This window comes from Wyeomyia smithii, chromosome 1 (genome assembly GCF_029784165.1).
Source record: "Wyeomyia smithii strain HCP4-BCI-WySm-NY-G18 chromosome 1, ASM2978416v1, whole genome shotgun sequence".
NCBI lineage: Eukaryota > Metazoa > Arthropoda > Insecta > Diptera > Culicidae > Wyeomyia > Wyeomyia smithii.
Window position 1 is genome coordinate 82881370 of NC_073694.1, and position 24798 is coordinate 82906167.

Below are 24798 nucleotides of genomic sequence, written 5' to 3' on the forward strand. Positions count from 1 at the left end.
TATTACGTGTAAGGTCGTAGGAAATATTGATTGGGTTCGGGGGAGTTGAACCATTAGCAATTGATATAACGATTGGAAGATGATCACTACCGTGGGGATCGTTGATTACTTTCCACCGGCAATCTAACGCTAGTGATGTCGAGCAAAGGGATAGGTCAAGCACGCTTTCACGTGCTGGAGGATTAGGTACACGTGTCGCTTCCCCAGTATTCAAAACTGTCATATTGAAGTCGTCGATCAAGTTACAGATTAAAGAAGATCGGTTGTCGTCGTACAGCGACCCCCATAGCGAACAGTGAGAATTAAAATCTCCCAATATCAAAAAAGGCGCGGGAAGCAACTCGGCTATATCAGTGAGATGCTTCTGTTCAATCCGCGCGGATGGAGGCATATATGTCGAAACAAGGCATAGGTCTTTTCCATTCATATTCGTTTGAATGGCAACGACTTCAATATTCGAGATCGAGGGGAGGTCGATTCGGAAGAAGGAATAGCACTTTTAATCCCTAAAAGTACCCCTCCACCGTGTGAGTCTCGATCTCGACGAATAATGTTAAAATCGTGGAAATTGAGTTGATCGTTTGAATTGAGAAAGGTTTCACAAAGCGCAAATGCGTCACAATTGTATGTATTTATTAAATGAGAAAATAGATCGAATTTGGGGATGATACTTCTGCAATTCCACTGTAATACAGTGATAAAATTCCTAACCTCTTTCGCCGTATTAGTCATCGAAAGATATGATAGCTGAAATGAGGGGCCAAGTTGCTGCTAGTTGCATCAAAAAGGTTTTCACTGTAGGAAGAAGGGCAAGAAGAATATTTTGTAGGGGATCTGGTATGTTGAATGTTTTAAATATCCAGTCCACAATATCAGAAAATTTTATGAACCCTGTTTCTATTTTATCTTCTGATCGATAAATGGGTGCCCGAGGGGTTTTTGGTGCCCCAGGAAGCGGTGGGTACTCCTGGTTTGATTTAAAATTAAAACCGGGAGGTACTTGCTTCGGTTTTTCTTCACCGCTTCCTTTTTGTGTTGGCTTATTGGTCATTCCGCTAGGGGTTATCTTGCGACCTTTGCGAGAAAGATTAGGAGAGTTGATCATTCTCCTCTTCCTAGATCCTTCTGGCATGGCATAAGAACACCCTTCGACGGGATCGTCAGATGTACCCTCATCGGTTGGCAAAAAGGAAAAGATGTTTCCTGTCGAGGGTGGCTCAGCACTCTTCAGCATTTCTGCTAAAGAGCGCTTTGATCGTTCCTTGAGGGAACGCTTTATTTTTTCCTCGCGCTGTTTGTACGCGGGACACGCCGAAAGGTCATGCCGAGTTCCCTCGCAGTAAAGACACTTTTCAGTATCCTCACTGCAAGCGGTCTCAGCATGATTGCCTCCGCACTTGCTGCAGCGTGCCTTGTTGCAGCAGTAGGTGGCTGTATGACCTAACTGCTTGCAGTTTTGGCAATGCATGACCCGCGGTACGAACAGGCATACAGGCAGACGAACCCTGTCCAAAGAGATGTAGTTCGGCAGTGCGGATCCGGCGAATGTTACACGGAAGGAATCCGAAGGGAAGAATTTCTTCTTCCCTTCTTCGATGGATACTGAATGCAATTGCTTGACATCCAGTATCTTTACATCTTGAATCAGGGGGTTCTTGAAGCAGCCAACCCCGTGACGCAAAATGTCATCGACCGTGAGGCTTCCTTCGGTAACCACACCGTCGATCTCCACGTCCTTGGCAGGGATGTACACGCGGTACTCTCTCGTGAAGAGCTCGTAGCTAGCAATTGCGTTTGCTTGCTTCAAGCTACTCACAACAACTCGCAGTTTGTTCGGTCTAACCTTTGTAATTTCGGTTACGTCCGAAAACTGTTTTGCCAGGTCCTTGCCGATTTGAATAATATTTAGAGGCTTCTTTATGGGCCTGAAGTAAACTACGAACGGACCTTTCGAAGCATCTGGGTAAGCTTTCACCCGTGTTGCCGGTACCCTTGGTACGGGGCTAGGTAGCGGAGAAGGTAGAGGGGAATTGATGGGGGAGATCTCAATCTCTTCCCCAGTTGTTTCCACATCCAGGAATAGTTGCACCTGCATGTCGTCCATTTTGCGGTAGCGTTACGCTCTACCGCACACAAACGATAAATATTCGAATGTGGGGGGGGGTCAAGTAGTTGCTATTAAATTTTAAAAACAATTTTTCAAACTACAATGGATCAAAATAAAAAAAAAGGCAGTAATACTAATACTAATAACAATAGTAATAATAATAATAATAATAATAATAATAATAATAATAATAATAATAATAATAATAATAATAATAATAATAATAATAATAATAATAATAATAATAATAATAATAATAATAATAATAATAATAATAATAATAATAATAATAATAATAATAATAATAATAATAATAATAATAATAATAATAATAATAATAATAATAATAATAATAATAATAATAATAATAATAATAATAATAATAGTAATAATAATTATAATAATAATAATAATAATACTATTAATAATAATGATAAAAATTCTAAAGTGAATACTTCACCGAACGTCAAAGTCAAGACCTCACGGCTGATAGTAGGATTAATCGAGCGTCTCCGCAGAACAAACAATGACGATCCAGCTTCGTGTTGTGACACAGTGGCCGTATCCTACACGCGACCTTGTAGATGCCACTTGTAGTTGACTTCCACTCGCTCGATCGTATGGTGGTCCGTGCTGCTAGCGGGGTAACAGCGGTGCGGGAGAATTATTCTTGCTGATATATCAGCTGCGTATCGGATCACTGGCGGGGTAGCCTGCCCCTACCAGTGTGCAGAAGATGTTTCTGCCGATAAACTACCGGCTATTGTTATCGCGCAGCACAAGAACTAATCGACAAAAAAACACCCGTACGATAACTCGTGTATTGTTATTTTGCAAACTCAAACGGAGATGAACAATTTGCGTCTAATCGAGACGAAAGCAAAACAACGAATGTACAGGAATCACTTGCAAAACAATATTTTGTAGGAGCAGCTCCAGCGCACGTATCCGGCAGGATTTCTGCAGTAGTGTTATGCAAAAACCTGCCGAAGAAAACCACTGATGAAGACGTTCGATACCCTAGTTATATGTTCTTTTTAAAAATTGCTTTCGTATCAAATTTGACCTTTGGTCCCTCTGTGCTACCTCTAGGCCTTGATGAAATTCTACCAATATTTCATGTTACTTATTGAACCATAAGGAGGTCTTTTTGCCAGAGAAAACGGGTCAGGTAAACATTTTTGAAAAAAAAACTCCACCCTACTGTAATGGTTCAATGTTTGTCTAGTTGTCTCGGGTTATTATAAATCAGACGATGAAGAGCTTGGCGTTGTAATCGTAACACCATCACTACTTGAAAACTGTTCCAGTAACAATATTTGCTTATTGTGTGCTTTCCGTTGGTAATCAATCCGATAGAAATATCGAGCAATGAAACCCCAAAACAACTCGGCACTTTCAGTGAATGGTAGGTCAAAGACGAATTTTGGTTAAAAGCCACGTCTAGAGCACGTAGAAATGACGGTAGTTTATACTCAAGTTGATTGCAAACTACGTAGAATTTCTTGATTTTGCTATTTTCCTTGATAATAAAAATGCGCGGTGACAAAGCACAGTGGTCGGAAAAGGCAATTTGACGAACTTAATTCATTTGTGCTTAAACTGTTGATGTAAGCCAAAGACAATGTTCTAAAGAATTGTTCACAAAAATGTAACGGAAATGTTGATAAGAAAATTTTTTGATCATGGCCTACTATCATAAAAATAAAAAATCTAACTTTTGATACAGCGAAGATACATAAATAGTTTCTTCAGCAAAGTTGTAGAACATTTCAAAATACGAAACTTTTCAGAAGATGTCGAGTTTCTATGACGTCTATTTATTGAGATACGAAGCATTTCCTCTGTCAACCCCCTCAAATTTAGTTTTTCTAGTATAACTTTTGAAATATTTTGTTTTCAAGCACATAATGTTCTAAGAAAATATGACCAACATAAATATACAGGTTTCTTTCGAAGACAGCATGAAGCTACAATCGTTCTATACTAAGTTAGAGCGTTTTTTCATTAAACTATTTCGCATATTCAAATGCATATAGGGGAGAAAGAGGCAAACCGGTACACATCATCAAATACTTTTTTTTAAAGCTTAGACCTTGTACTATAAGCCAGTTAAACTTTGATACTTGACAATTCATAAATGAATGAGTAGAGTGATGTTTTATGTATGTATGTTTCAAGGGTTTTCTATACAAAAACGCACCAATTTGCACGATGATTTGTGAATTTATGAAACAGATAACTCGCAATACTTTCAAAACTAGTGAGAACATTTCTTAGGTATATTTAGTTGTTGCTAGGTGCATCCATCAGTAATTCGACGTGAGTAAAATGAACGCATGACAGCAATGTTTATTGTTAATTATTTATTTCATCTTCATTTGTATCGTTTTCACTTTCTGTGAAATCTGATATAAACTTAGCATCTTCTGAAAATTCTAATGTCTGTGGCTCCAGTTAAGGCTGAAACTGGATCTAAAATCCTATTCCAAAATCCAACACCATCCTCTACAAAATACTGTTGACCTGTTCGGATTCAACTGGTCAATGGATATTACAATACAAGAAAAATGTTTACATGGATAAGCAAATCGAAAATCTTCAACCAACAAACTTTGAAGTAAATGGTCGTGTAGTCCAGGTCAGTTATACACTTTTTATGACCATGATCGATGGCAAGGTGGTAAATGCTGTAACGAATACAAAATCCGCACAATAATGCAATATATGCAATGCGACACCCCAAGTATGATGACAGTTCTACAAGGTATGCCACATTTTTATCTATCCACGCACACAAACAAATCTCGTTTTGAAAATTTTCGTTTTTTGTATGAAATTCGGAACATTTTCGGAATTTTCTCGTTTTATGTTGTTTTATGTTTGATTTTTTTAATTTGAAAGTGAATCTCCAGTTGAAACACACTAGAAATTGATATTAATTTAGATTTAGTGTGAAAATTTGCGACAATATGTTGAAATAAAATATATAAAAATGCTATATTTCTAATAGTTGGAGCAAAATCTTAGTCATTGTCATAGCTCATGACTTTTGTTACTGTATGAAACATAAGCGACTCTAATTAGAAGCGCTATTAGACTACAATTAAAAAACGAAAAGTGCAAAAAGGTTACCCGCAAATTGATGAAAAATAGCATATTGTACCTAAACCGCAGCATGTTTATGTATTCCCCACAAATAAAACATGTTTCAACATCATTTCTATAACTTTTCAGGAAAGTATGTTTTATAAGTTTAGTTTAAAATGCAAAATCATTTCAAATTTCATACAAAATTGGAAAAAGTTCATAACGATCACTAATACTAATGCATCTACGTGAATAGCATACCTTGTAGAACTGTCATCATACTTGGAGCGACACCCACCCAGATGAATAATCTCTCCGAAATTCGTTTGCGGTCAATCGATGAGAAAGTGTTACAGTATGGGTTATCCGTTCTTCACGCGAAAATTAGGTAATAATATCAAACATCATAATATTCAATCAGTCTGGTATATTTATTTCAGATTTTTTGAATATTTTTTACACCTGGCGTACAGAGTTGAAGTGAAAAAATGGCGATGTACTGGACATGACGCAGAAAGAGTAAAAGATCGCAGGAAAGTTATTAAGTATCGACTTAAACAAGAACTAGGACTTCTTGTTGACATGCCACGTGGTAATGGAGCCGGATCTTCAAACGACGGGAATACAGCGAGACGCTTTTTTGAAAATGTAGGAGTTGCAGCGGAGATCTTAGGTATTGATCTGCATGCAATTTAACGTTACGCTACAATGCTACAGCTTATTTCTTCTGGCCGGGAAATTAACGCATCAAAATTCAAACACTATTGTTTGGAAACTGCTCGTTTGTTGGTGTCCATATATCCTTGGCTTAACTTGCCAGCTACAGTCCACAAAATATTATTTAACGGTGCGGACATTATTAACCATGCGCATGAAAAAGCGCAAGAGTCATTAAACAAAGTGATGAAAAGGTTCAGGCTAGATCACACGCGAAAAATTTCACGAACTGTTACTAACAGTGATCTTATACAAATCTAGAAAATCTATAACGAGCGTCTTAGCAGAGTGATTGAGATCAATCAAAGAAATAGTTATCGGTTTCCGTTATACTCTACTAAATTTTTTGGAAATAAATATTGAAATTCAGTCCGCAAATATATATTTCGACTGTGACGTACAGTCTTCCTCAGTTGTTCGGTCTAACCTTTGTAATTTCGGTTACGTCCGAAAACTGTTTTGCCAGGTCCTTGCCGATTTGAATAATATTTAGAGGCTTCTTTATGGGCCTGAAGTAAACTACGAACGGACCTTTCGAAGCATCTGGGTAAGCTTTCACCCGTGTTGCCGGTACCCTTGGTACGGGGCTAGGTAGCGGAGAAGGTAGAGAGGAATTGATGGGGGAGATCTCAATCTCTTCCCCAGTTGTTTCCACATCCAGGAATAGTTGCACCTGCATGTCGTCCATTTTGCGGGAGCGTTACGCTCTACCGCACACAAACGATAAATATTCGAATGTGGGGGGGGGTCAAGTAGTTGCTATTAAATTTTAAAAACAATTTTTCAAACTACAATGGATCAAAATAAAAAAAAAGGCAGTAATACTAATACTAATAACAATAGTAATAATAATAATAATAATAATAATAATAATAATAATAATAATAATAATAATAATAATAATAATAATAATAATAATAATAATAATAATAATAATAATAATAATAATAATAATAATAATAATAATAATAATAGTTATAATAATTATAATAATAATAATAATAATACTATTAATAATAATGATAAAAATTCTAAAGTGAATACTTCACCGAACGTCAAAGTCAAGACCTCACGGCTGATAGTAGGATTAATCGAGCGTCTCCGCAGAACAAACAATGACGATCCAGCTTCGTGTTGTGACACAGTGGCCGTATCCTACACGCGACCTTGTAGATGCCACTTGTAGTTGACTTCCACTCGCTCGATCGTATGGTGGTCCGTGCTGCTAGCGGGGTAACAGCGGTGCGGGAGAATTATTCTTGCTGATATATCAGCTGCGTATCGGATCACTGGCGGGGTAGCCTGCCCCTACCAGTGTGCAGAAGATGTTTCTGCCGATAAACTACCGGCTATTGTTATCGCGCAGCACAAGAACTAATCGACAAAAAAACACCCGTACGATAACTCGTGTATTGTTATTTTGCAAACTCAAACGGAGATGAACAATTTGCGTCTAATCGAGACGAAAGCAAAACAACGAATGTACAGGAATCACTTGCAAAACAATATTTTGTAGGAGCAGCTCCAGCGCACGTATCCGGCAGGATTTCTGCAGTAGTGTTATGCAAAAACCTGCCGAAGAAAACCACTGATGAAGACGTTCGATACCCTAGTTATATGTTCTTTTTAAAAATTGCTTTCGTATCAAATTTGACCTTTGGTCCCTCTGTGCTACCTCTAGGCCTTGATGAAATTCTACCAATATTTCATGTTACTTATTGAACCATAAGGAGGTCTTTTTGCCAGAGAAAACGGGTCAGGTAAACATTTTTGAAAAAAAAACTCCACCCTACTGTAATGGTTCAATGTTTGTCTAGTTGTCTCGGGTTATTATAAATCAGACGATGAAGAGCTTGGCGTTGTAATCGTAACACCATCACTACTTGAAAACTGTTCCAGTAACAATATTTGCTTATTGTGTGCTTTCCGTTGGTAATCAATCCGATAGAAATATCGAGCAATGAAACCCCAAAACAACTCGGCACTTTCAGTGAATGGTAGGTCAAAGACGAATTTTGGTTAAAAGCCACGTCTAGAGCACGTAGAAATGACGGTAGTTTATACTCAAGTTGATTGCAAACTACGTAGAATTTCTTGATTTTGCTATTTTCCTTGATAATAAAAATGCGCGGTGACAAAGCACAGTGGTCGGAAAAGGCAATTTGACGAACTTAATTCATTTGTGCTTAAACTGTTGATGTAAGCCAAAGACAATGTTCTAAAGAATTGTTCACAAAAATGTAACGGAAATGTTGATAAGAAAATTTTTTGATCATGGCCTACTATCATAAAAATACTAATGCATCTACGTGAATAGCATACCTTGTAGAACTGTCATCATACTTGGAGCGACACCCACCCAGATGAATAATCTCTCCGAAATTCGTTTGCGGTCAATCGATGAGAAAGTGTTACAGTATGGGTTATCCGTTCTTCACGCGAAAATTAGGTAATAATATCAAACATCATAATATTCAATCAGTCTGGTATATTTATTTCAGATTTTTTGAATATTTTTTACACCTGGCGTACAGAGTTGAAGTGAAAAAATGGCGATGTACTGGACATGACGCAGAAAGAGTAAAAGATCGCAGGAAAGTTATTAAGTATCGACTTAAACAAGAACTAGGACTTCTTGTTGACATGCCACGTGGTAATGGAGCCGGATCTTCAAACGACGGGAATACAGCGAGACGCTTTTTTGAAAATGTAGGAGTTGCAGCGGAGATCTTAGGTATTGATCTGCATGCAATTTAACGTTACGCTACAATGCTACAGCTTATTTCTTCTGGCCGGGAAATTAACGCATCAAAATTCAAACACTATTGTTTGGAAACTGCTCGTTTGTTGGTGTCCATATATCCTTGGCTTAACTTGCCAGCTACAGTCCACAAAATATTATTTAACGGTGCGGACATTATTAACCATGCGCATGAAAAAGCGCAAGAGTCATTAAACAAAGTGATGAAAAGGTTCAGGCTAGATCACACGCGAAAAATTTCACGAACTGTTACTAACAGTGATCTTATACAAATCTAGAAAATCTATAACGAGCGTCTTAGCAGAGTGATTGAGATCAATCAAAGAAATAGTTATCGGTTTCCGTTATACTCTACTAAATTTTTTGGAAATAAATATTGAAATTCAGTCCGCAAATATATATTTCGACTGTGACGTACAGTCTTCCTCAGTGCTTATGTGGACTGGTAAAGAGCAAAGCGTAAATCCTGTTTTTTTATTTGTAGTAGGTAAAAATGAAAATTTAGCACCCTTAATTGGAGTTAGGTAGGGAATTATGCGGTCGATTGTTTACCGTACCATGTCTGGGGTTTTTGGGAAGCAGATTGAATAGCCATGAGGGGTGATTACCTGCGTCTTTATTGAGAAGCGTGCATGAGTGTTGTTTATAAATTTCTAAACTTTCAGCTACGTCTAATTTCCATAAATTATTAACGGGGCGGAGGAGGTGAATGTTATCCGAAGTTAGTGGATGTTCCTCGTTAAAAATATGTTCAGCCACTTTTGATTTGAAATGGTGTGGTGGGGCATTTGTTGAAACTTTACTTGCTTTGGTCACTTCTGCGAAATGTTCTTTGAAACGTATCCCTAGGTTACGTTTAGTTTGTCCAATGTAAACCATGTCACAGTGACTGCATGCAATTTTATAAATTCCAGCTTTGTTCAGGGTATCAATAGGGTCTTTGGTAGACCCTAATTTTGTTTTGAGTTGGGTATTTCTACTAGTGTAGACAATATCCATCCCATATTTATAAATTTTGAACGAAGTGGGCGTGTCAAGTTAACGTCATATTCAACGGCTACCCTTTTCAGATCTTCTGTTATTGGTGTGAGTGTTGTAAAACATTTCCGAATTTGAGCACGCTTCTTTTTATCAACAATGGCTTGAATGATACTTTCATTGTAGCCATTAAGTTTAGCAATTTCGAAAATATATTCCAGTTCCTTTTGCTTGGCTACTTCACTAAGAGGTAAAGTTTCCATGCGGTGGATCATATGATGGAAGGATGCCATTTTATGCTGGATTTTATGCTGTGTTAGGTATTACCCGTTTTGTATTCGTGGGTTTCCGATAAATTTCAAATTCCAAGTCCGTAGACTTTCTGACTACAACGACGTCCAAGAAAGGGAGTCTGTTGTTAAGTTCTTTTTCAATTGTGAAGTTTATATTTTTATGGGTATTATTAAGGGATATGAAAAAAGTTTCAAGATCCGCCCTTTTCAAAATACAAAAAATATCATCCACATACCTCCACCATCGAATCGGTAAGATGTTCCTCTTCTCTAATGTACTTTCTATATTTGCCATGAAGAGCTCACATAGAAAGGGAGAAAGAGGATTCCCCATTGGTGCCCCTTTAGTCTGTTTGTAAAATTTACCACGAAATGTGAAGTAGTTTTCTTTCATGCAAAGGCGTGAAAGTTTCAACAAACTGTCAACTTTCTTTTTTCAAGTATTATCAAAATATTGGGAAAGAAGCCAGTCCTCTTAAAGGTTTAAGGTTTCATTCACTGGAACGCTAGGAAATAAGGCCGTAACGTCAAATGAAACCATTATCTCATCAGATTGGATGTTACCCGAGGATCTTAAATTTTCAACGAAATCTCCGGTGCTCTTTACTGATCGACTTGGAAATTTATGGGGCATGGCTTGAAATTCTTTTACCAGCCATTTAGCCAATTTTTCTGTGGGAGCCCCTACCGCTGAGATAATTTCTCTCATTTCATTTCCAGGTTTGTGAATTTTGGGGAGACCCTTTATTCTTGGAAGAACTGGATTTGAAACACGAAGATTTTGTAACGCATTACCCAAAACGGGTTTGCATTCTTTTATTGTATTTTCTACACGTTTTACCATATCAGCAAGAGGATTGAGTCGCAGTTGCCAATATGGACCTTTATCAATTTTTTGGGTTATTTGTTCATCATAGTCAGACTTGTCCATGATGACGGTTTTGTTCCCCTTATCTGCTTTTAAATAGAAAACAGGTTTTTTACGTAATTCCTCAACTGTCTTTGAATCAGACGAATTTTCATGACGTGGCAGTGTCTTAGTAATTTTTGAAAAAATTTGGCGTACTTCACCAGTTTGTTCTGTGGAAAGTTTACAACTGTCCATCCCAGCTTCTATATCGATGATCGATTGTTCGATATTGGGTCGTGAAGGAATTGCGAAATTTAGGCCCATATTCAGAAGATTTTGCTGGGGTTGTGAAAACTCGTACGAAGACCTATTGACCACAAAGTCGTCAATGAGGTGTACTTTGGCTGTCTTTCTACTACTGTCATTTCGTAGAAGCAGTTGATTTAACTTTTTCAATCCCAATTTTCGTTTTCTTTCCCCTTCACACTTTTCGGCTACTTTAACTTCAGTTAGAAAATTTTGAAATTCAAAAGGAAATTCGTTGGCAAGTTTTAAATGAAGTGAATAACATTCCAGAGTTGTGGAGCTAAGTTTACTATAAAGAAACTTGATGCTACTTTTCAAACACTCCCGTTCCATATGTTTTATAATGGAGGGGGCTATAGGACTTTTAACTTTTACTCTATGACTCGTGGGAGTGACATGATATTTCAAACAATTTTTAAGAAAGGAAATAGATTTGTGGATACCCGCAATGCTCTTTTTTAACTTTAAAAACCTATTTGGCTCATTTGGCTTGGATGCCATTGTCAAATCTAGAAAATCTATAACGAGCGTCTTAGCAGAGTGATTGAGATCAATCAAAGAAATAGTTATCGGTTTCCGTTATACTCTACTAAATTTTTTGGAAATAAATATTGAAATTCAGTCCGCAAATATATATTTCGACTGCGACGTACAGTCTTCCTCAGTGCTTATGTGGACTGGTAAAGAGCAAAGCGTAAATCCTGTTTTTTTTATTTGTAGTAGGTAAAAATGAAAATTTAGCACCCTTAATTGGAGTTAGGTAGGGAATTATGCGGTCGATTGTTTACCGTACCATGTCTGGGGTTTTTTGGGAAGCAGATTGAATAGCCATGAGGGGTGATTACCTGCGTCTTTATTGAGAAGCGTGCATGAGTGTTGTTTATAAATTTCTAAACTTTCAGCTACGTCTAATTTCCATAAATTATTAACGGGGCGGAGGAGGTGAATGTTATCCGAAGTTAGTGGATGTTCCTCGTTAAAAATATGTTCAGCCACTTTTGATTTGAAATGGTGTGGTGGGGCATTTGTTGAAACTTTACTTGCTTTGGTCACTTCTGCGAAATGTTCTTTGAAACGTATCCCTAGGTTACGTTTAGTTTGTCCAATGTAAACCATGTCACAGTGACTGCATGCAATTTTATAAATTCCAGCTTTGTTCAGGGTATCAATAGGGTCTTTGGTAGACCCTAATTTTGTTTTGAGTTGGGTATTTCTACTAGTGTAGACAATATCCATCCCAATTTTTTTAAATTTTGAACGAAGTAGGCGTGTCAAGTTAACGTCATATTCAACGGCTACCCTTTTCAGATCTTCTGTTATTGGTGTGAGTGTTGTAAAACATTTCCGAATTTGAGCACGCTTCTTTTTATCAACAATGGCTTGAATGATACTTTCATTGTAGCCATTAAGTTTAGCAATTTCGAAAATATATTCCAGTTCCTTTTGCTTGGCTACTTCACTAAGAGGTAAAGTTTCCATGCGGTGGATCATATGATGGAAGGATGCCATTTTATGCTGGAAGGGATGGTTTGAAGTGTTAGGTATTACCCGTTTTGTATTCGTGGGTTTCCGATAAATTTCAAATTCCAAGTCCGTAGACTTTCTGACTACAACGACGTCCAAGAAAGGGAGTCTGTTGTTAAGTTCTTTTTCAATTGTGAAGTTTATATTTTTATGGGTATTATTAAGGGATATGAAAAAAGTTTCAAGATCCGCCCTTTTCAAAATACAAAAAATATCATCCACATACCTCCACCATCGAATCGGTAAGATGTTCCTCTTCTCTAATGTACTTTCTATATTTGCCATGAAGAGCTCACATAGAAAGGGAGAAAGAGGATTCCCCATTGGTGCCCCTTTAGTCTGTTTGTAAAATTTACCACGAAATGTGAAGTAGTTTTCTTTCATGCAAAGGCGTGAAAGTTTCAACAAACTGTCAACTTTCTTTTTCCAAGTATTATCAAAATATTGGGAAAGAAGCCAGTCCTCTAAAAGGTTTAAGGTTTCATTCACTGGAACGCTAGGAAATAGGGCCGTAACGTCAAATGAAACCATTATCTCATCAGATTGGATGTTACCCGAGGATCTTAAATTTTCAACGAAATCTCCGGTGCTCTTTACTGATCGACTTGGAAATTTATGGGGCATGGCTTGAAATTCTTTTACCAGCCATTTAGCCAATTTTTCTGTGGGAGCCCCTACCGCTGAGATAATTTCTCTCATTTCATTTCCAGGTTTGTGAATTTTGGGGAGACCCTTTATTCTTGGAAGAACTGGATTTGAAACACGAAGATTTTGTAACGCATTACCCAAAACGGGTTTGCATTCTTTTATTGTATTTTCTACACGTTTTACCATATCAGCAAGAGGATTGAGTCGCAGTTGCCAATATGGACCTTTATCAATTTTTTGGGTTATTTGTTCATCATAGTCAGACTTGTCCATGATGACGGTTTTGTTCCCCTTATCTGCTTTTAAATAGAAAACAGGTTTTTTACGTAATTCCTCAACTGTCTTTAAATCAGACGAATTTTCATGACGTGGCAGTGTCTTAGTAATTTTTGAAAAAATTCGGCGTACTTCACCAGTTTGTTCTGTGGAAAGTTTACAACTGTCCATCCCAGCTTCTATATCGATGATCGATTGTTCAATATTGGGTCGTGAAGGAATTGCGAAATTTAGGCCCATATTCAGAAGATTTTGCTGGGGTTGTGAAAACTCGTACGAAGACCTATTGACCACAAAGTCGTCAATGAGGTGTACTTTGGCTGTCTTTCTACTACTGTTATTTCGTAGAAGCAGTTGATTTAACCTTTTCAATCCCAATTTTCGTTTTCTTTCCCCTTCACACTTTTCGGCTACTTTAACTTTAGTTAGAAAATTTTGAAATTCAAAAGGAAATTCTTTGGCAAGTTTTAAATGAAGTGAATAACATTCCAGAGTTGTGGAGCTAAGTTTACTATAAAGAAACTTGATGCTACTTTTCAAACACTCCCGTTCCATATGTTTTATAATGGAGGGGGCTATAGGACTTTTAACTTTTACTCTATGACTCGTGGGAGTGACATGATATTTCAAACAATTTTTAAGAAAGGAAATAGATTTGTGGATACCCGCAATGCTCTTTTTTAACTTTAAAAACCTATTTGGCTCATTTGGCTTGGATGCCATTGTCAAATCTAGAAAATCTATAACGAGCGTCTTAGCAGAGTGATTGAGATCAATCAAAGAAATAGTTATCGGTTGCCGTTATACTCTACTCATTTTTTTGGAAATAAATATTGAAATTCAGTCCGCAAATATATATTTCGACTGTGACGTACAGTCTTCCTCAGTGCTTATGTTATTTCGTAGTAAACCATGTCACAGTGACTGCATGCAATTTTATAAATTATTTTATAAATATAGTAGAAATACCCAACTCAAAACAAAATTAGGGTCTACCAAAGACCCTATTGATACCCTGAACAAAGCTGGAATTTATGCATGTCTTTGTCCTAAAATTTCTATATCCAAAAAATAATTTCCACAATTCTACATTCTACAAACTCCTGACGCCACAATTTTTTTGTGTAAAAAGCGCAATATTATTGTACATGCATCTTTAATCATACTAACCTGTTTGTAAATCTTCTGATTCTAGACGACTCAATAAATTTAGACTGTTCCTGTCTTTGAGAGTTGCCTGTTTAGCGTATAATGAAAACTTTGTAGCAAAATCTTCCCAGTTATCAAAAAGGGTTAATGATTTATTTGCGTCATCAACTATATTGGCGAAATCTGCATCAATCTGAAGAAAAGCAAATAAAAAGCACATAAATGTGGAAATGAGATTGCAATTATTAGAAATTGTAAAAAAAATAGTACAGCAAATAACAAAAGCTATCCTGAAAATAAAACTCGCGTGCAAAAACCGACTTAAAACACAAAGTACTTTTCTCATCAATTTGGTATTATCGAACTTATCGGAACAAATATTATTGTTAAAAATAGGGATACCATCCGTCCTAATTTAGCAGGACATGTCCTGATTTTGAGACCCTTTTTTGACGTCCTGATTTATTTTTCACTTTCTGGCATTTGTCCTGATTTTCATAAGATTTTCAATTTTGTAGTGTGATAAAAATATGCAGCATTTTTCTAAATCAATTACTTTTTTGATTCCAGAACACAACGGTCACTACGAACGATTTTGTTTTTGGTTGAATCTTAGTGAAGTGACGAGAGAAATCTTTTAACATTTGGCTTTACTCTGGAAGGTCGAAAAAAAAATTTTTTTTTTCAATGTTTAAAGTAAAGTAAGGTGTTCGGCTATTGATAAAAGCTTTATTTTGAAAATTTATTTTGCATGTTGTGGTTGCACATATAGTGTATTACATTGTTGGCAGCTTGGAACGTGAATGCCCTCACTAAATCGGTGGTAAGTTTTTCTCAGCATGTACTTGTGTAGGTATACCTATATCCTGGGTATAACCTACCAGGACTTTCTCCAGAAAACCCTGTACGTGCCGTCGGCACGGAATTACAACTCGAGACTTGAGCGGTAGATTAAACTTACTTTATTTACACAAAAGCTTAAATAGTACCCTACAGGTAACTCAGAGCGAAAGGCTTCTCCCCTTCGATCCGGTCACCACATACCTAGCTGTTCTATACTGGCCTATGGCATGTCTTGGCCTGTCTCTTTCTCGTGCTTAACTTTTAGTACATACAATTAACTACTTGAGAGCGCTATAACATGTGCTCCAAAACACGTGCGCTAGCGTGAGCGCTAAGAACCCGCGCGTGCGCATGGGCGACGCTGAGCGACGCTACCGTTTGTCGAGTTCTTTTTTGTTTATTCAATGCCTCGGTGGCTTTAGTGACTATTCATCGCGGAAGACAAAGTGCTATCGCCAACGCTTGCATAGCAGAACCGTTCGCGGTCTTTCTTCAAGATCTTTCCTGCTTCTTTACAAATGGTCTTGTTTTTGGGGGACAACGGCGGACGGCCGTGTCCCGATTCTATACTCTACCTGTTTTTCATTTCTTTCAACGGAAGGCTTACTGTCTTTCGGACTAAGCTAGAATGTACCGTATGACAAAATTCTGCGTGACGGAACATAAGGTATTTTCTGCGCGGGTGTGACGTCACATCTGCCACCCCGACTAGTTGGCCATTATCTAGAAGAGATAATGGGCACATGGTCCGTTCTGACGGCCGCTAGGTGTGCTTTTTTATTACAATTATTTTCTCGTTTTTATGAAACTATGTACATATTCGTTCTTAAATAATATGCCTTCTTTCTTCGGCACGTAAAATTCAATTAATTACAATGGTGCTACATATCATTTCTACATAAATTAACGTTTTCAGACATGGATTTTCTTCATAACAAATTGACAAATGTTCGCTCGCCTGGTGCGCTGCGCCTTGTAGATATCCGCTGCTTGGCTGTCGGATTCAAGCGACGGGTTACAGGGGGTTTGAAACGGGAGGGTGCGTCTGGCAGTAGAGGTTCTCATCGTTTGGTTGTGGTGTCATCCTCGCGAACTCATTCCTAAGGCTTTATCGGGTTATTTACAATAGTTCAATGGTTACCATTGCATTTTAATTAAGGCTGCAGTTCAGCTGGTTGTTCAACGATTGTTCAGAGTGTGTTGTTGAACTTCAATGTTGGGTTAGCCGTGTCCCTTTGACATAGATCGGCTGTATTTTTGTTTGGCTTATAGTATTGTTACGCGTCGTGTGGCGAAAAGATTTGCGATTGCCATTGGCTCTGTTGCATAATGCAGTCACTTGGTTTATCATCTTTAACTGTCTGCGCGGGGTGTCCAATTACCCGCTAACATATGTGCGCACACTTCCAAATCGTAGTGCGGGAAGAACATAGTTGATTAAACACGAGCAAAATTTTATAGCGTCATTTTGCTTGTTTGGCTTTGACCTCGAATCCTTATTCGTAGAAGTCAATAACTCTCAATGAGTAATATATATTTGGAACAAATTATGCCCTTCGCTGCGTAGTTTGATGTATTCGTCTTCGCGCTAAAGTCTCGATTCTGGCTCGACCATGAGCCGCATTGATTGAGTTCTGTTGTTCATCTTGCCTCTTCAGGGGTCGAAAACTGGATGCTGCTCGTCTCCTCTTGGTAATATCGTTTGGCTTAACTTCCATCTTAACCATAGACACCCGCCGTTCAATTCCCCTCGCAACCGTCTGCTTTCCTTTTTGCGCCGTACTGGGCATCCTGGTATGCCCCATCTCAGCATCCGTTGTAATCACCTCGGTCGTCTTCGATGATCGGGGCCCGTGCTCGTCACAAATTCTTAGATGCTAGTTGCCCTACTTAGCAAGTGGTGCATTATTTTTTTGCCATTATTTCATCAATTCTTTTTTGTTTTGTTACTTTTTTTCACTTGCTGTTTAAAATTACTGTTCACTCGCGTACGGGCGTCTTACATTCTATTAACTACCCTACGCTTCTGCTTACAATCTAGGCCCGTATTTCTTTTCTGTTCGGATAACATAATTCGGTTTCTTTTCCCCTACTAAGTTGTACATCTCTATTAGTATTCAATTTTACAAACATAACATTTCAAATGTGCATTGTTTCTAATTTTTTTTTCATCATACATTCTCTAACTTTGGTATTCGATGTTTTTTTTTGTTTTACATTAAAAATCATTGCGTCACGTATCAATTCCATTTATCTGTATCAGGCTTTTCTTTCCGCGTTAAAATATCAGTTTAACTTGTCTTGTGGCCCATTATTAACTTATGTTCATCAAATGTTCTTCAAATAACTTTCATCAATTTTATTAAGTAGCTTTGCTTTGGTTACATATTTTCTTCATCTTGCTTCCTCTTCAAATATTTTCTTCCTTTCCATAATAACATTTCCATTAGAATAGATCTGTTTCCACATGATATATTATTCTTTCATCTCTTTATCTTTGTTTCATCATGTTTTCTTCAACAAACCGCATCAGTTCAATCTTTTTTTTTCCCTTTGTCAGGTATTTTCTGTCTGTTTCATAAATATCTCTTTTTATTGTACAAACCGCGTTCATAAAATATCCATCGTTTTCTTCTGTCTTCTTATACAATGTTCGTCTAATACCTGGCGTCTTCTTAACACCTCATATCATTTTCTATTTGCACTAAAAAGTCTCGTAACTTTCTCTTCTGCTTTATTCTTTAATCTTTTGAGCCTCTTTCTGAATCTGTAATTATTTAATTTTCGAATCGCCTCTTGCTACTGTCATACTCACATTACTTACACTTCTCCTGGTATGCAGTAGTCTGCATATTTCCTCTCCCCCTTCCATCCGAAGGTGCGACCGCCCGCTCTAGTGATTCCTGGAAGATAAGAAGGTTAGGAAATAAAATAAAAATCTCGCACACTCACTCATTCTGGGTTAATTACTCCCTTGTTTACTCTTTCAGTCAGCATTCACATCAACCATTCCGGGTTAATTACTTCCGATGTATACACTCACACAACCTTAACTAATGAAAGAATAGTTGGAATCCCTTAAAGTCAGTAGTCTTTTCGTCTGGAAAGTTCAGCCCTCTTTTCAAATGTCTTTCCTAGTTCTATTGTTGTCCGTCATTTAAGTCATCTCCATCGCAAAAAAATTTCCCTATACAGCATCCATCGATTTTCTTCTTCGTTTTCCTTTTAAGCCAATAGCTATCAAACCTCGTTTTCATGAGGTCTTTTGTTCACTATAATTTCTTTCCCATGTTAACATTTGCATTTTACAAAAGAAAACAAATGCTGTTCTAAATTCTTTCAACTCTTTTTATCCATTACAACCATCCAGATCATTCTAGTAATTTGAATTCCCCAAGTTTTTTGTTTATGTAACCTTTATCGGCGGGGTTCCTCCTCCCTCACGCCTTCATTCGTATGTGAATTTTTTCAACTGTGTCATGCCATTTGACTAATATCATCAAAGGCTGTATATCTTTTTCGGCGACTTATTCCATTTCTTCACGCCTTTACTTCAGTATGCTTTCTTCCGTTTGGTTCTGCCTATTAATTCCCGTCAATAAAATCATTCAAGTTTTTCGGCGACTTTTCGTATTTCTTCACGCCTTTACTTCAGTATACTTTTTTCCGTTTGGTTCTGTTTATGGACTCCCGTCAATAAAATCATTCATATTTTTCGGCGACTTTTCGTATTTCTTCACGCCTATATTTTACTTCCACCTTACTTTTTCATACAGTTTTAGGTGCTTGCTATTATAACTCATGCCATCCAATATCGTATTTCATTAAATATATTCTGTCCGTTAACCTTGAAAGCATAGTTTAAGTTCATATATTCAGTCATAATAACGCTTAAGCCGGTTATTATGAACTTTTTCTAAACGATTGCCGTTTCTAATTACTGTGGTTATTTCGCTTGGAATGTCCACTACTTCATATGGTCCTCTCCATATGTTCTGAAGCTTTTGGCCTGCACCAGTCGCTACGGCCTTCACTAATACTTGTTCACCCCACATGGGTTTGTAATCATAAGATGATCTGTCGTAAATTTGTTTGCGGTTCTCTTTACTCCTTTTCAGGTTGGCTTGTGCGTTTGCATGTAAATCGTAAAATATTTTCTTCATTTCATGTGTGTATGCATCATATGTCATCTTCTCCACTCCGTTCCGCTTATAGATTGAAGTCGGGATTCGAGCTATCCGTCCGTACAATAATTCGAACGGCGTATATCCTGTGGACGAGTTTACTAATGTATTGTATTCGAACGTGAAAAACGGTAACAACTCGTCCCATGTGTGCGGCTTTCCGCCAATAAATTGTCTCAAATATGTTTTTAACTCGCGGTTTGATCTCTCTACCAAGTTAGCTTGTGGATGATACGGGCTAGTAGTAATTTTCTTGATCTTTATAATTTTGCACACCTCTTTCATCAGTGAGCTCACAAAATTTGCGCCATTGTCTGTGACTAGTTCCAACGGGGCACCGAATTTACAAATATAATTTTCTACGAAGGTCTTGGCTACCGTCTGGCTTTCTTGATTCTCCATTGGAGCGACAATTAGGTATCTCGTCAAGTCATCTTGCATGACTAGACCATAACGGTTTCCCATATCGGACTCGGGTAACACTACTATATCCATGTATAATTTCTCGAATGGCTCCAATGCGGTTGTGGTGATCTGCATCGGTATCTTGTTTGATCTTCCAATTTTGTTCTTTTGGCAGGAATCACACTGCCGAACGTAGTTCTCGATATCCCGTTTCATCGTAACCCACGTAAAAAGTGTGCCAATTCTCTGGCGCATTCGTCGCGCTCCTACGTGCCCTCCTAAGGGTGCATCGTGAAATTCCTTTAAAATTGTTTCCACTTGATCTGGCGCAATTACTGTACGCTCGCTATTAGCATTATATAGTATTAATTGTTTTTCTAGCTTACCCGCTAGGAACTGAATCATTTGCAGAACCTCCTGCTGCTTGATTTTTCTGAAGGATATTGGGTGAATGACCCCGGCTGCCTTTACTGTCGCGGGGCTCTTATTGAAGCTATCCAAAAATTGTGAAAAAAATTTCCGGCAATCGATTAACGAATTTTCGCTGCCGTCTACTATGAAACCGCCTACTTTCTTGTCTTTAAATTTGAGTACACCATCCTCGACGTAATCTTTAAGTCCTTGTGACAGCTGATACAGTGTCTGAAGTTCTCTGTACGCCGTCCGACTGTTCAAAATGACAAGACGAGCTTCGATATTCCTCTCGTCCAATATTCTCTTCGAGACTTCCACCGTCTCACTTGGTATCAGGTCATTTGATAATGCCTGTGAAAAGTCATCATATGAAATGTTGACGAGTTGTTGCTCATCCTCGTCCTCAGCGATGTCCGCAATGTCTATGGCACTCAAATCTTGTATTGTGCCGTTCAAATCATCCGAAGCGTTCTTCTGCTGCTCTAGCAGGCGTTTCTGCTGGCGCGTAATCATGGCTATCTGCCTGTGGGGTGAACTTTCTTGCCCCTGACACGCCCATCTGACAAACGTGACAAAAAATCGGCGACTATATTTTCGCTACCTTGTTTATACCTGATGCTGCATTCCAAACCCTGCAACTTTAGTCTCAATGTTGTCAGCGTTGGAGATGTCTCTTTGAGCCTCCAAATCGCTATAAGTGGTCTGTGGTCCGTGTAAACGATAAACTTTTGACCAAAAATGCAATGTTTGAAATATTCTATGGCCCATACAATCGCCAATAGTTCCTTTTCTATGATATGATATCTGGTCTCTGCACCTACAAGTGCACGACTCGCAAAACGCGATCGGCTGGTGCATGGATTTTTCATTCGACAGGACGGCTCCAATAGCATAATTGCTAGCGTCTGTCGTAATAACAAAAATGTCTTGATAATCTGGCCGGACTAAAACTGGCTCTGTAATCAGCGCGTTTCTAAGGAATTCGAACGCTTCCTGACATTCTTTACTCCACACAAATTTAGCGTCTTTCTTCAACAAATCATTCAGCGGCTTGCGCTTCTCCGCGATGTTGGGGATAAACTTCCCGTAAAAATTTACTGTTCTTAAAAATGACCTTAAACCTTTCACGTTTGTGGGTGGCTTAAGGCTCTGAATGGCCTTAATATTTGCATTGGTGGGTTTTATGCCTTCTTCACTAACGACATGACCCAAATACTCCAGTTCCTTTTTCAAAAACTGACACTTAGACGGTTCTATTTTTAAGTTATGTTTACGCAAAGCTTGTAATACTTTTCGCAAGTTATCATTATGGTCGGTGATAGTGTCACCGAAAACTATAATATCATCGAGGTAGACAAATGCTTTCACGACCCCTATCTCAAAAAGAACAGTATTCATAAGTTTTTGGAATGTTGAGGGACTGTTCTTTAACCCCATCGGCATTCGTGTAAATTTGAAGTGGCCTTTGGGAGTGGAAAACGCCGTTTTAGCCGCATCTCGGCGGTCTATCGGGACTTGATAGAACCCCGATTTTGAATCAATTGAGGAGAAATATTTTGCTCCTCCAACGTTATCCAATATCTCATTTATAAGAGGTATTGGGTATACAAACGGCTTGGTAACTTCGTTCAATGATCTAAAGTCTACCACAATTCTGTATCTTTTATTACCGTCAGCATCCGGTTTCTTTGGTACACATAACACCGGTGCATTCCAGGGACTAGTGCTGGGTCTAATAATTCCCTGCGCCCTCATTTCATCGATTTCTTTATTAATGTGTCGTTTCGTGGCCTCCGGAAATCTATATTGCCGCTTATTGACCTCCGATGAAGTTTCTATCGTGTGTACGGCGGCGTCAGTAGTAGTTAACTTGTCGCCTTCGAAAAAAAAAAATATCTGCATAGCTTTCAACCATATTCTTCACTGTTCTGAATTCTCTATCAGGCAAGTGCGCCAAATTCAGCACTTGCCGTAGTTTTTCAATCCTTGCAATACCTTTTGACTCTGGTGTCAGCTTGTGCTCCAACAGGTCGTAGTCAAGTCTCGAGTCTAAGTCTAACTCGGGCATTATAGTATTCTTCGAGTCAAGAAAATTGTTCTTCAGCTCTCCATCCCGATATGTTTGGTGCTCTCTATTTATTTCGTTTTTGTCTACGTCAGCCTCATTGCGGGCTGTGTTGCTAGTATCTCGCAACTCGTTCTGCACCATAACTCTATTTCTGGCTGCCACATAAACATGTCGACTAAGGACTTCCTCTTTGGGCATACTCCACGGACTCAAGTCGTCCGGACTTCTGTTTCCGTGTTTTTTGAACACTATGTAATCAAAATTATTTCCTATTTGAAGCGTATGCTTCTTAAAGAATTCTGCTCCGATTAATCCGTTGCTTGGCAAATTTTCTAATATATGAAATCGCGTCGGGATCAAAAAGTCTCCGACTATTAAATCCAACGTAATTGTACCTGAGGTTCGCACAATGTCTCGGCCGATACCTCCAAAAGTGGTTACATCCTGTGTATTTACCGATACATTCAAAAGGTTTACAATGCGTGCATTAATTATATTCGCACATGCAATTGTATCCAAGATCAGGTTCAACGTAAATTTGACATTCTGCCTAGCCAGTAGGGTTAACATTAAGTACCCTCTGACATCGTAATATACTCGCTTAGCCACACAAGCACTGTTGTCTCTTATGTGATTGCATGCGGTCCTCCAATCGGCTATTTCTATGTTGCTGGGCTCATCGGTACATCTCCGCCAGTCAACATCTTCGCAAATTTCTGCTAAATCCTCGTTAAAATACTCCTGTGCAACAGGATCCAAAATACCTTCTTTTTGAAAATTACTACTTCTTTCATTAATGTTGGCTACCATAAGCATTTTCTTAGGCATCCGGGTATACGAATTCCTGTACCTCCTATCAGTTGGTCGATTTTGACCATAATAATTATATTTCCAACCATGGGCGTAGCCCCTTGGCTTCGCCGGTAGGAACGCGCTGTGCGATAAATGTATTTGGATCGATTACCGTCGCTAGATCCACATATATTGTTATAATTGTTTTGTCTGTAAATTATTCTATCTCTATTTTTGTAATTATAATATTCATTTCTTCCAAGACGGCTGTTGCTATAATCAGCGTCTTTGTGATTAATTGTAAAAATATTTCTGCTACTATTAAATTGTCTAAGCGCATCGCGCTGTCTTTCGACCAATTCTAGGCCCTGTATTCTATGTTCTATTTCAAAGATGTGATTACGCTCATGGTAGTAATCCTCTAAGTCATCCAGCAGCTCTTCTAACTTCAATGTACGTTTACCTTGAGCAGCTTCTTTCAATGCGGTGTCACACAAACCCGCCATAAAATGTAATCGAAGACTAACTGTCATGCATGACTTCGTACAGTTAATTTCGTAGGAGTCGATTTGCTCCTTAATTTTCAATATACTCTTTTTATAATCAGGAAAGGTCTCATTCGCCTCCTGTTTCAATGTTTCTACTTGACTTATAACTGCCTCGATGCGTATATTATCTCCAAATTCCTTTAATAAATTCTGCTTAACCTGTGGCCAAGCGTTTGCGTTAATTCTATGTATTGCGGCAGCAGCTCTGCCTTTTAGTTTTAATAGAACAATATAAACCAGTGGAGCGTGTGATACTCCTTCTGGTATCTCCCGAGCAAAATGCTCGATATGATAAACGAACGCTTCTAGTTCGTCTAGCGATCCATCAAATTCTGGGATGCACTGCATGGCATCTGCTTTTGGAAACGTGTACTCCATTATGAATATAAAATTTTATATATATTTCTTGAAGAAAAAAAAAATAAAAGGTACTGCGGAATAAATACTATAAGGGCGGGATAAATACTACTATAATAAAAGGCTTATGTAGCCTTCTTCCTCTTTTTCCTAGGTATCACTAACGATTCTGTTGACCAGATGTGATAACGTAGCGTGACCGACTCTAATTTCTTCGTCGCGCCATCAAAAAGTCTGAACACCAAGTTTCGAACCATTTAGTGTCAACGGTTCAACGTTTATCTTTATTAATTAAATAAATAATTTTAGGTTTTCATAATAATAATGATTAATTTAAAATAAATCATTTCTATTTAGTGTAATTAAATTAATCAACGATTGTAAATGTTTACATCATTAGATGGCGTAAGGTGCCATTCCTTATTCATGAAATAATATTTTAACGTAAACTTCCAACATTATATATCTCTGCCGTCGGTTACTATTTA

The 24798-nt window shown here is 38.0% G+C and overlaps 1 pseudogene; it reads right to left on the bottom strand.

The window, feature by feature from the left end:
* Positions 1-3348: 3348 nt before the first annotated feature.
* The window catches only part of LOC129716885 (uncharacterized), a 32342-nt pseudogene continuing 10892 nt past the window's right edge, over positions 3349-24798 (bottom strand).